This window comes from Acinonyx jubatus, chromosome F2 (genome assembly GCF_027475565.1).
Source record: "Acinonyx jubatus isolate Ajub_Pintada_27869175 chromosome F2, VMU_Ajub_asm_v1.0, whole genome shotgun sequence".
NCBI classification, from domain to species: Eukaryota; Metazoa; Chordata; class Mammalia; order Carnivora; family Felidae; genus Acinonyx; species Acinonyx jubatus.
In genome coordinates this window covers 65043358-65055711 of record NC_069394.1, presented here as the reverse complement: position 1 = coordinate 65055711, position 12354 = coordinate 65043358, and the positions used below count along the sequence as shown (strand labels likewise).

The following is a 12354-nucleotide window of genomic DNA, read 5'->3' as shown; positions in this document are numbered from 1 at the left end:
TAAAAGGAAAGAAAGAAAAGGAAAGGAAATTCATGAAGCCATGCTAGGTCAGTGGGTATGAAAACCTTGCACTTTTTGTGAAATGCCTTTTCATCTTATATTGAAAATGGGCTTTTATGTGGATGCAGGATTGCTATAAGAAAGTCATACCTATAAACACTACTATGATTTGAGAAAAAGAAAAATACTACCATGATTTGTGACAACTTAAAAGTAAAAGGAAGGTGAAGAATCTAAAGGTAGAGAATTTAATGGCAAAAAGAGGTGGTTTGATAATTTTGGAAAGAGGTTTAACTTAAATAATCAAGATAACAGGAGAAGCAGCTTCTGCTGATGAAGAGGCAGCAGACAGGTTTCTAGATAGCACTAAGAAAATCACTGAGGAGAAAGGATATTTGCCTGAACCGGTTTTAAGGCAGATGAAGATGTCCTATTCTAAAAAAAAAAAAAAAAAGAAAAGAAAGAAATAGTGCCATAAAGGACATTTGTTAGTAAGAAAAAAAAGCGAGCACCAGGATTTAAGGCAGGAGGGGCTAGGCTAACCATACTGTTTTGTGCAAATGCATTTGGGTTTATGATCAGGATTGCCTTTACATTTAAAGCTGCTAATCTTTGAGTCTTGAAGGGAAAAGATAAACACCAGCTACTAGTCTTTTGGTTGTATGACAAAAAGGGCTAGACAATAAGAACTTTTTTTCTAGATTGATTCCATTGATGTTTGCTTTGTTTCTGGTATCACTATCTGTTGATGTTGGACAAGGCCCCTGGCTACCCAGAACCCCATGAGTTCAACACTAAAGGTGTAGAAATGGCCTACTTGCTCCCAAACACAACATATTTAATTCAGCTTCTAAATCAGGGAGTTGTATGAACCTTTATAGCTCATTACATATGGTACTGCATGGAAAGGATTGTCAACACTGTGGAAGAGAACCCTGATAGGATTGAAGATGTCATTGTTGTTCTAGTAAAAGCCATCCAGCCCGCAACAATAAACTCCTGGTGGAGAAAACTATTCATCACAATACATAAGAATGGGAAAAGGCAGCCATATGTATAAGATTCACATATGTTTATATGTGTGTGTACATAAAATTTACATATCAGTGAGAAAAAGACTGAAAATCTGAAAAGACTGAAATCTGAAAATGGACAAAACACTTGGTTGGCTATTCTTAAAAGAGGGAAATCCAAATGCATTGAGAAGGTGCTCAGCATCATTAGTCATTAGGAAAATACAAATTGGAACTACAGTAAGACATCATTACACACAAGTATGATGTCTTATATTTAAAGAACTTACAGAACCAAGAGTGGGCCAGTGGCTGGTGGGAATGGATAATAATGCAACTTGGAAAAACTGGCAATCTCAACTAAACCCTGTGACCTTATCCAGTGACCCAACAATTCTACTCCTAGGAACATAGCCAAGAGAAATACATGTGTCCACTGAAAGACGTGTACAAGAATGTCAATGGAATTTTGTTTATAATAGTGCTCTCCCCACCCTCCCAAACAGCATGAATAAACTCAAATGCCTGATAACAGTAGGATGGATTAAAAAAAGTTGTACTGTATTCATACAATGAGAGAAGACACAAAGTGAAAAGAGTGAACCACTGCTGCATATAGCTGCGTGGCTAACTCTGATGGACATAACATTGAGTGAAAGTAAAATGCAAAAGATGACAAGCTTTTTATTTGAAGTTCAAGAAACAGATCCAGTACATCCACACTGATAGAAGTCTGAATACTTGTGAACTCTGGGAGGGAGTGTTAATGGGGAAGGAGCATAAGTGTGCCTTCTGAGGTGTAAAGAAATAGTTTTTTATGAGTGCATATGTTTGAACAAACTCCTTGAGCATTATACTTAAGGTTGTACTTTTTGCTGTACATACAGTATTTCTCAACTTTAAAAAAATTGGGCTTCTGGGAGAAAGTTTTCTTTGCTTTCCATAGTAGGATGTGCTTAAAATTAGTAGGTATTTTGGGATTTGACAGAAAATTTAAATTTCCTGATACTTTATACGTTTGCAAGAGAAACCAAAAACCATAATTTAAATTAAGAAAGATCCTAATATTTGAAAGGTCAGTAAAAATATTAAAGTTCAGGGGCGTCTGGGTCACTCAGTTGGTTGAGCATTTGACTCTTGATTTCAGCTCAGGTCATGGTCTCATGGTTCCTGGGATTGAGCCCTGTGGAACTTGACTGGGATTCTCTCTCTCCCTTTCTCTCTGCCCCTCCCTTGTCCAATCTCCCTCACCCTCCCAAAATAAGTAAATAAAAAATTAAATGTATTAAAAACATTAAAGTCCACTATTCTTTCTGCTGTTGCTGCAGTTGTTGTTGCTACTACTACCAAATAACCTATATTGAGTGCTTACTATGTGTCAGATGCTGTACTGCATTCTTACCTAATTTAATTTGGAGTTGGAGTAAATGACATGTTCTTCTTTTGGGACTTCCATACTATCATGCCTCCTGTCCTCCCTATAACTTGACATCTTTGAAATTTACAACATTATAGTTTCTTGTACTCACTTGCTTTTTTTTTTTTTTTTTTTTTTTTTTGGAGATGGATAAAAAGACTATTCTTCAGTGTTAGCCGATTGCAATCGTGAATTAATCTAATTATTTTTATTACAAAAAATTTTTTTAATGTTTATTTTTGAGAGAGAGAAAGAGAGAGAGCATAAGTAGGGGAGGAACAGAGAGAGAGGGAGACACAGAATCTGAAACAGGCCCCAGGCTCTGAGCTGTCAGCACAGAGCCCAATGCAGGGTTCAAACCCACAAACCGCGAGATCGTGACCTGAGCCGAAGCCAGACGCTCAACTGACTGAGCCACCCAGGCTCCCCTATTTTTTTTTTTTAAATTTACATCCAAGTTAGTTAGCATATAGTGCGACAATGATTTCAGGAGTAGATTCCTTAATGCCCCTTATTCATTTAGCCCATCCCACAGCCCCTCCAGTAACCCTCTGTTTGTTCTCCATATTTAAGAGTCTCTTATGTTTTATCCCCCTCCCTGTTTTTATATTATTTTTGTTTCCCTTCCCTTATGTTCATCTGTTTTGTCTCTTAAAGTCCTCATATGAGTGAAGTCATATGATATTTGTCTTTCTCCAACTGACTAATTTCACTTAGCATAATACCCTCCAGTTCCATCCATGTAGTTGCAAATGGCAAGATTTCATTCTTTTTGATTGCCGCATAATACTCCATTGTGTATATATATACCACATCTTCTTTATCCATTCATCCATCGATGGACATTTGGGCTCTTTCCATCCTTTGGCTATTGTTGATAGTGCTGCTATAAACATGGGGGTGCATGTGCCCCTTCGAAACAGCATATCTGTATCCCTTGGATAAATACCTAGTAGTGCAATCGCTGAGTCATTGGGTAGTTCTATTTTTAATTTTTTGAGGAACCTCCATACTGTTTTCCAGAGTGGCCACACCAGTTTGTCTTCCCACCAGCAGTGCAAAAGAGATCCTCTTCCTCCACATCCTCGCCAATATCTGTTGTTGTTATGTGTTGTTATGTATTGTTATGAGTTGTTAGCCATTCTGACAGGTGTGAGGTGGTATCTCATTGTGGTTTTGATTTGTATTTCCCTGACGATGAGTGATGTTGAGCATTTTTTCATGTGTCGGTTGGCCATCTGGATGTCTTCTTTGGAGAAGTGTCTATTCATGTCTTTTGCTCATGTCTTCACTGGATTATTTGTTTTTTGGGTGTTGAGTTTGATAAGTTCTCTATAGAGTTTGGATACTAATCCTTTGTCTGATATGTCATTTGCAAATACCTTCTCCCATTCTGTTGGTTATCTTTTGATTTTGCTGATTGTTTCCTTCACTGTGCAGAAGGTTTTTATTTTGATGAGGTCTCAATAGTTCATTTTTGTGTTTGTTTCTCTTGCCTTGGGAGATATGTTGAGTAAGCAGTTGCTGTGGCCAAGGTCAAAGAGGTTGGTGCCTGCTTTCTCCTTGAGGAATTTGATGGCCTCCTGTCTTACATTTAGGTCTTTCATCCATTTGAGTTTATTTTTGTGTGTGGTGTAAGAAAGTGGTCCAGGTTCATTTTGCTGCATGTCGCTGTCCAGTTTTCCCAGCACCACTTGCCGAAGAGACTGTCTTTATTCCATTGGATATTCTTTCCTGCTTTGTCAAAGAGTAGTTGGCCATACGTTTGTGGGTCCATTTCTGGATTCTCTATTCTGTTCCATTGATCTGAGTGTCTGTTTTTATGCCAGTATGTACTGTCTTCATGATTACAGCTTTGTAATACAGCTTGACTTAAGTACCTCTTAAGTTTCTTGACTTCTTCATCTCGTGATACTGTTTTCAGTTCCTTAGCTACCTACTCTAATTGTCATATCCTAGACTTATGTTGCCAGTAACTGAATTATAGTTGCAAATATTTTCTTTGATGACCACTTCCATTTTTTTTCCAGCTAATTTTATCTTGTACCCTGCCTCCAACAAATAGTCCCAAGTAATTGACATTCCAAATAATGGACATTACTACGACCTACCATTGATTGATTCAACTCCCTTATGGACCTACTCTTCATTATTTCCTTCCTTATGCAGTCTAAATTCTGTGGTCCAGTATATTGACTCCCTTGCACCCCCTCATCTTTCTTGCCTTTCTTTCCCTTTGTCTTACAAAGTACTGACTACTGATACAAGGGGGGTCCTCAATCCTGTTGGTGGTTCTACTAAATTTCCCTAATATTTGCTGTCTGACTCTACAAGGCAGCTGTTTCATCTTTTTCCTCTCTGTATAAATTCTATTCTCCAGTCCCCAGCCCATGGTTTTACTTTGTATTTCACTGCAAAAATCGAAGCAATTAGAATTTACCCTTATTTCCTTCCATCTGTCAGCCAACCCACACCTGTACCATATATTCTGCCTTGTCTTCTATTACCAGAGATTGTCATTGTGCCTTAGACCAACCGCTTTACTTATATAGCATCTTGTCTTCCCTTTTGACTGAAAATACTATCACTTCATCAATTTTGTTCCTCATCTGAATCACAGATATTTTTCATTTATTTCAGAATCTATGCATTGCTATAATATCTCCTATTTTATAAAGTCCTTTGTTTCTCTAGCTACTGTCAATTTCTAGGTTCTTTTTAGCAAAAGTTAGAGTTGTCTATATTTATTATCTCCAAGTCCTCTCACCTTCGTCTCTGTCAAACTTGTCCAATCAGGCTTGCTTTTGTGCTGCTCACCCACAAAGATCAAGGTAATAGCCCATTACATAGCAACATTTAATGAGCGGTTCTCACATCTCATATTTTTCTTTCTTTCTTTTTTTTTTTCCCAAAGATTTTATTTTATTTTTAAGTAATCTCCACACCCAACATGGGGCTTAAACTCACAACCCTGAGATCAAGAGTTGCCTGCTTCACCGACTGAACCAGCCAGGTGCCCCTCAAATCTTATATTTTTCAACTTAACTGCTCCACCTAACATCTTACCACTTCTAGAAGTATTTTCTTCACTTGGCTTCTAGAGTCTTCTGGTTTTCCTCTGATCTTACTAGTTCCTCCTTGCATAGGAAAAAAGCAGGTCTGGGACTGACTATCCTTAGAAGGGCCTGGTTGCAAGGCTGATCTTTGGCTAGTGTCTGGAACTTAGCTAGCAGACAATTCCCTATACTGACATAAAACTTACCTTAAATGATAAGGCTCATTGTGCCTAAATTTTATAAACCATGTGACTTATGCAGAGCACCTGCTTTCCTTTTGGGGAGTCTGGAATCTTGATATGTGCTAGACAAAGGGTGCCTGTCTGAACAGCTCCAAACAAACTATGGGCACTGAGTCTCTAATGAGCTTCACATATGTTGTCAGAATTTGTTGCTGGAAGAATTAAGCATGTCCTATGTGATTCCATTGGGGAAGAACCGTAATTATGAGTATAATGCATCCTGTGAATCTTTCTAGTGAATCACCCAGAAGGTACCTCTGAGGACTCCCAACACACACCTTTTCATTTTTTCTGGTTCCTTTTCAATTCCCACACTAAACTTTGGGTACTTGAAGGATCCATCTTCCATGACCATAGTCCCTATGTGTTTTTTATCCAGGTAATAACTCTCAATCTTATGTCAAAATACTGTTGATCTGTATTTTAGGCTCTAAAATTTTCTTGATTTATTTTATTTTTCATGCTCAGAAGTAATTATTTTGGAAATCAAGTAAAGTGATTACAGATGAACAAAGTAAGATAAAGAGATTTTACTCTTGTTACTAGAATTTTTGTGTGATTTTTAAAAAATCATCTTATTTTATCTTACTTTTTTTTTAAGTAGGCTTCACTGCCAACGTGGAGCTGGGTATGGGGTTTGAACTCAAGGCCATGAGATCAATACCTGAGCTGAGAGCAAGAGTTGGATGCTTAATCTACTGAGCCACCCAGGCATCCCTAAAAATTCTTTTTAAATACAATTCTACTCATGGAAATTTGGAAAAGAATAAGGAAGAAATAAATTACATTGTTTAATTTAAAAAGTATCAGAAAAGAAGCAACTGCAGAATTATCAATTGCAGAGAAGCTCTGAGGTTTAGACTAAGCTAAAAATACTACAGTTAATGTAAAGATTTTGGAACTCAGGCAACAGGAAATTGTTGATGGTTTTCTAGTTTTTTAAGTTACATTTTCAATTAACATTCTTTTCAGCATTTGTAGTCTTAGGTTTCTCTTATTACAGATTAAATGCCAGACATTCTACTGCCTTTTTGCAGTTTGTATAAGTCAAGTGAGTCCTTTGTAGTCATACCTTTATAGCTAAAGTTTGAGTACAGTGTCCTCCTCTATTAAAGCAGTCATGTCACTTGATAACTCACCTGTTCATGAAAAGTCCTTTTATTATTTCCTATAACTAGTCTTTTGATTATGTCTACATAATAACTTCTGATGGTGATATAATGAAAGAAAAAACTAAGTGTTCCATGGTAATTTGTTTTATAAAGCATTTATTATGAGTGCTATATTAGAAGTAAATTAATTTTAAAAAGATTGTGTACTTTATTTTGAATAGTTTATTGAGCCCATAGCCACTATAGAAACTAATACTTCTAATTGATGTAGTTCTGAAGCATAATGCTAACTGGCTTAGAGTCACTGATGTTGTACTTGGTGAAGTGACATCACTTCAAATGACCCTAAGGTGACTACTGCTTTACTTGCCACTAGAACCATCATAAGACAACTACTCTGAATAAGTAAGTCTGACCATGTTTCTTAGCTCATTAAGTCCATCGAGATGCCATAGTTAATGCATAGTTTAAAATGAACAGAATATTAAAATTGTTCCATACAGTTCTTAATATTCTCTTATCTACCTCTAATGCCGTGAAGTGTTGGTACTGGATGACAAAAGAAGAATTAAAAAGTTAGTATTTTCTGTTGACTAAACCTTAAACTAATAACATTTAAACTAATTCAGAAGGCATTATGTATTATTCTTCCTTGTCTTTTAAGACAGTATTATTTGAGTTAATAGTAAAAAGCAAATATTCTTGATAAATAAAATTGAAATCAGTATAAATAGTAATTTATAATTGAAAATCATATTTTAGTTTCTATTCTTCCACATAAATCCAGCACGCAGGATTGGAAAACAGTGGTAAAATCTAAATATATGACTTCAGAAAGCTGTAAATTACTGTTCCCCGAGTAGGAAAGCCTCACATGGTGGGAAGCATCATCCTTGTTTTCTTTTTCTCCTTGACACAACAGAGTAACCATTGTGACTAAGGATATGTAACTTTAGTTACTACTTACTATGCTTTCCATGCAGTCAGACTGCCTAAAAGCAGAAATGAAATATTAAGAATTGTGTTTTTTCCCATTCTCTCATTCATTCCTCTTATTCAGGCATTAATTCTTATGTACTCATTCATACATTTATTGAGTGAACGTTTCTTGGGTATAGCTTGTATGCCAGGCATTATAAAATTGAAGAAAGCATGGCCTTACATTCATTGACTTCATAGTTTTGTTCCATGTGTGATACTCTATTCTGAATGTGAGAATCAAAAATTTCTCTCTTTAGGCTTCAATTCTGTTATCTTTAAAAATAAAGTTAGATTCTTTTTGAGGAAAGAATGCTTTTCTAGGATGATTTAAAATTTTAAGCATATGGGATATTTTTGGGAGAGTGTTGAGAGCATCAGTGAGAGGATTCTAAGGAATCCTCTGCTTTACCCACTATTACCAGGATTATGGAAGCCAGAGGTATGTATCAAGAGAATTCCATGGTGTTCATGGTGGAAAGTGGAATTTAATTATTCCATAAAAATCAACAGACATTCATTTATATTTATACTGCATGGGTCTTTCCCCCCTGAAATATTTCAGTGATGTAATAAAGCAGAGATATGATACTTTTATGGTAAGTCCCATCATTTAGGTGCATTGTGTGCGAATAAAGTACAAATATGGTGAAATTCATAGCAGTTTATAAACTGCAGTTTGTTATTTCATCTATATTTTCATTAAGGAAAATAATTTTATTCTGTTTAGAAATGATAATTTTTATACTATAGTATTACATATTTGATTTTTTTTATTTTAAATTAAAATTTTGTATTTTATCAGTTTTTTTCTTCCTCCAAAATGACAAAATGAAGGAATTTACCCCAAAAGAAAATGGGAAGAAATGACAGCCAAGGGCTAAATTATTACAGATATAAGCAAGATCCCTGAACTAGAATGTAGAAACACTATAATAAGAATATTAGTTGATATTGAAAAATGGATAGAATCCCTTTCTGCAGAGATAAAAGATATAAAATTTAGTCAGGACAAAATTAAAAATTCTGTAACTGGGATGCAATCTTGAATGGATGCCTTAGCAGCAAGGGTGGATGAAACAGAGAAGCGAATTAGTGATTTAGAAGATAAAATTATGGAGAATAATGAAACAGAAAAAAAGAGGGAAACAAAGGTAAAAGATCACATTACAAGACATGGAGAACTCCGTGACTTATTAAAAAGGAATAACATTCTAATCATAGGAGTCCCAGAAGATGAGAAGAGTGAGAAAGGAGCAGAAGGTTTCTGTGAACAAATTATAACAGAAAACTTGACTAATCTGGGGAGGACACAGACATCAAAATCCAAGCAGCACAGAGAACTCTCATTAGATTCAACAAAAACCAACTATCACCAAGGCATATCATGGTCAAATTCACAAAATACACAGTCAAGGAAAGAATTATGAAAGGAGCAAGGGAAAAAAGTCCTTACCCTATAAGGGAAGACAGATCAGGTTTGCAGCAGACCTATCCACAGAAACTTGGCAGGCCAGAAAGGAGTAGCAGGATATATCCAATATGCTGAATCTGAAAAATATGCAACCGAGAATTTTTAATCCAGCAAGTCTTTCATTCAAAATAGGAGAGATAAAGAGTTTCTCAGACAAACAAAAACTAAAGGAGTTCGTGACGACTATACCAGCCCTGCAAGAAATTTTAAGGGGGACTCTTTGGAGAAAAAACGAAACAAAACATAAAAGACCAAAAGCAACAAAGACTAGAAAGGACCAGAGAACATCACCAGAAAGTCCATCTCTACAAGCACAACAATGGCACTAAATTCATGTCTTTCAGTACTCACTCTAAAGTTCAATGGACTAAATGCTCCAATCAAAAGACATAGGGTAACAGAATGGATAAGAAAACAAGACCCATGTATATGTTGCTTACAAGAGACCCATTTTAGACCTAAAGACACCTGCAGAGTGAAAGTATGGGAATGGAGAACCATCTATCATAATAATGGCCGCCAAAAGAAAGCTGGAGTAGCCACACTTATATCAAACAATCTAGATTTTAAAATAAAGACTGTAGCAAGAGATGAAGAAGGGCATTATATCATAATGGGTCTATCCACCAAGAAGATCTAACAATTGTATTTATGCCTCCAACATGGAGGCACCTGGAATATATAAATCAATTAATCACAAATATAAACTTATTGATAATAATACCATAATAGTAGGAGACTTCAACACCCCACTTACAGCAACAGACAGATCATATAAGCAGAAAATCAACAAGGAAACAATGGCTTTGAATGACACACTGGACCAGATGGACTTAACAGATACATTGGGAATGTTTCATCCTAAAGCAGCAGAATACACATTGTTCTCAAGTGCACATGGAACATCTCCAGAATAGATCACATAATAGATTACAGTTCCAGACTTCAAACTATATTACAAAGTTGTAATCATGAAGACAGTATGGTACTTGCACGAAAACAGACACTCAGATCAATGGAACAGAATAGAGAACCCAGAAATGGACCTACAAACATATGGCCAACTAATCTTTGACAAAGCAGGAAAGAATATCCAATGGAATAAAGACAGTCTCTTCAGCAAGTGGTGCTGGGAAAACTGGACAGCGACATGCAGCAAAATGAACCTGGACCACTTTGTTACACACAAAATTAAACTAAAAAATGGGTGAAAGTCATAAGTGTAAGACAGGAAGCCATCAAATTCCTCAAGGAGAAAGCAGGCATCAACCTCTTTGACCTTGGCTGCAGCAACTTTTTACATGTCTCCGGACGCAAGGGAAACAAGCAACAATGAACTCTTGAGACCTCATCAACACAAAAAACTTATGCAAAGCAAAGGAAACTATCAGCAAAGCTAAAAAGCAGCCAGTGGAATGGGAGAAGATATTTGCAAATGGCCTATCAGATAAAGTGATAGTATCCAAAATCTGTAAAAAACTTCTCAAAAGTCAACACCCCAAAAACAAATAATCCAGTGAAGAAATGGACAAAAGACATGAATAGACACTTTCCAAACAAATCCAGATGGCTAACAAACACATGAAGAATTGCTCAACATCACTTATCAGGGAAATAAATACAAATTAAAACCACAATGAGATAGCACCTCACATCAGTCAGAATGACTAAAATTAACAACTTAGGCAACAACAGATGTTGGCAAGGATTGGAGAAAAAGGATCTCTTTTGCATTGTTGGTGGGAATGCAAGCTGGTGCAGCCACTGTGGAAAATAGTATGGAGGTTCTTAAAAAATTAAAAATAGAACTACCCTACGACCGTGTAATTGCATTACTAGGTGTTTATCCAGAGGATACAGGAGTGCTGATTCGATGGGACACATGCCCTCCAGTATTTATAGCAGCGCTGTTGACAATAGCCAAAGTATGGAAAGAGCCCAAATGTCCATTGATGGATGAATGGACAAAGAAGGTGTGATATATGTATTTATAATGGAATAATACTCAGCAATTGAAAAGAATAACATCTTGGCATTTGCAACTAATGTGGATGGAACTAGAGTGTTTTATGCTAAGCGCAATAAGAGAAAGACAAATACTATACAATTTCATGCATATGTGGAATTTAAGATACAAAACAAATGAACATAAAGGAAGGGAAGCAAAAATAATATAAAAACAGAGTGAGACAAGCTATAAGAAACTCTTAAATACAGTGAACAAACAGGGTTGCTGGAGGCATATTTGTTGGGGGATGGGCTAAGTGGGTCATGGCCATTAAAGGAGGGCGTTTGTTGGGATGAGCACTGGGTGTTATATGTAAGTGATGAATTACTAGGTTCTCTTCCTGGAATCATTATTTTTTTTAAATTTTTTAAAAATGTTTTTTATTTATTTTTAAGATAGAGACAGAACATGAGTGGGGATGGGGCAGAGAGAGAGAGGGAGACATAGAATCTGAAGAAGGATCCAGGCTCTGAGCTGTCAGCACAGAGCCGGATGTGGGGCTCGAACTCACGAACTGTGAGATCATGACCTGAGCCGAAGTCGGACGCTCAACCAGCTGAGCCACCCAGGCACCCCTTCCTGGAATCATTATTACACTATATGTTAACTACCTTGGATTTAAATTTTAAAAATGATAATTTTTTTATACTGTAGTATTACATGGTAGGAGTAGAAGAAGGGAGAGGAGCTTCAAAAATCTAAACACTCAATATCTGTGCTTCTTGACATAGTATTTTACTGTTAAAATGTTTCCAAAGTAGTGTTATTTGATTTTAACTGCTTTATTGAGATATAATTTACATAGTATAAAATTTACCCATTTAAATTATACAACACTGATTTTTAGTGTATTTACAAGTTGTACACCCATCACTGTTGTTACCATCCCAAGATGTCATTTGGTTTTTGAACTCTATGTAATGAAACATAATTCAAAATTAAAGTTTTCCTTAAAATATTAACATCCTTTTACAGAATTTCTGTTGGAATGATGAAAAATTCTAGAAGTGGGCTTACTTTTTGTGTGTGTGGTGATTGTTGCACAACACTGTGA

The 12354-nt window shown here is 36.1% G+C and overlaps 1 protein-coding gene across 11 annotated transcripts in view; it reads left to right on the top strand.

The window, feature by feature from the left end:
- The window catches only part of CSPP1 (centrosome and spindle pole associated protein 1), a 158689-nt gene that overhangs the window by 31723 nt on the left and 114612 nt on the right, over positions 1-12354 (top strand). The gene's annotated exons all lie outside the window — the stretch shown is intronic.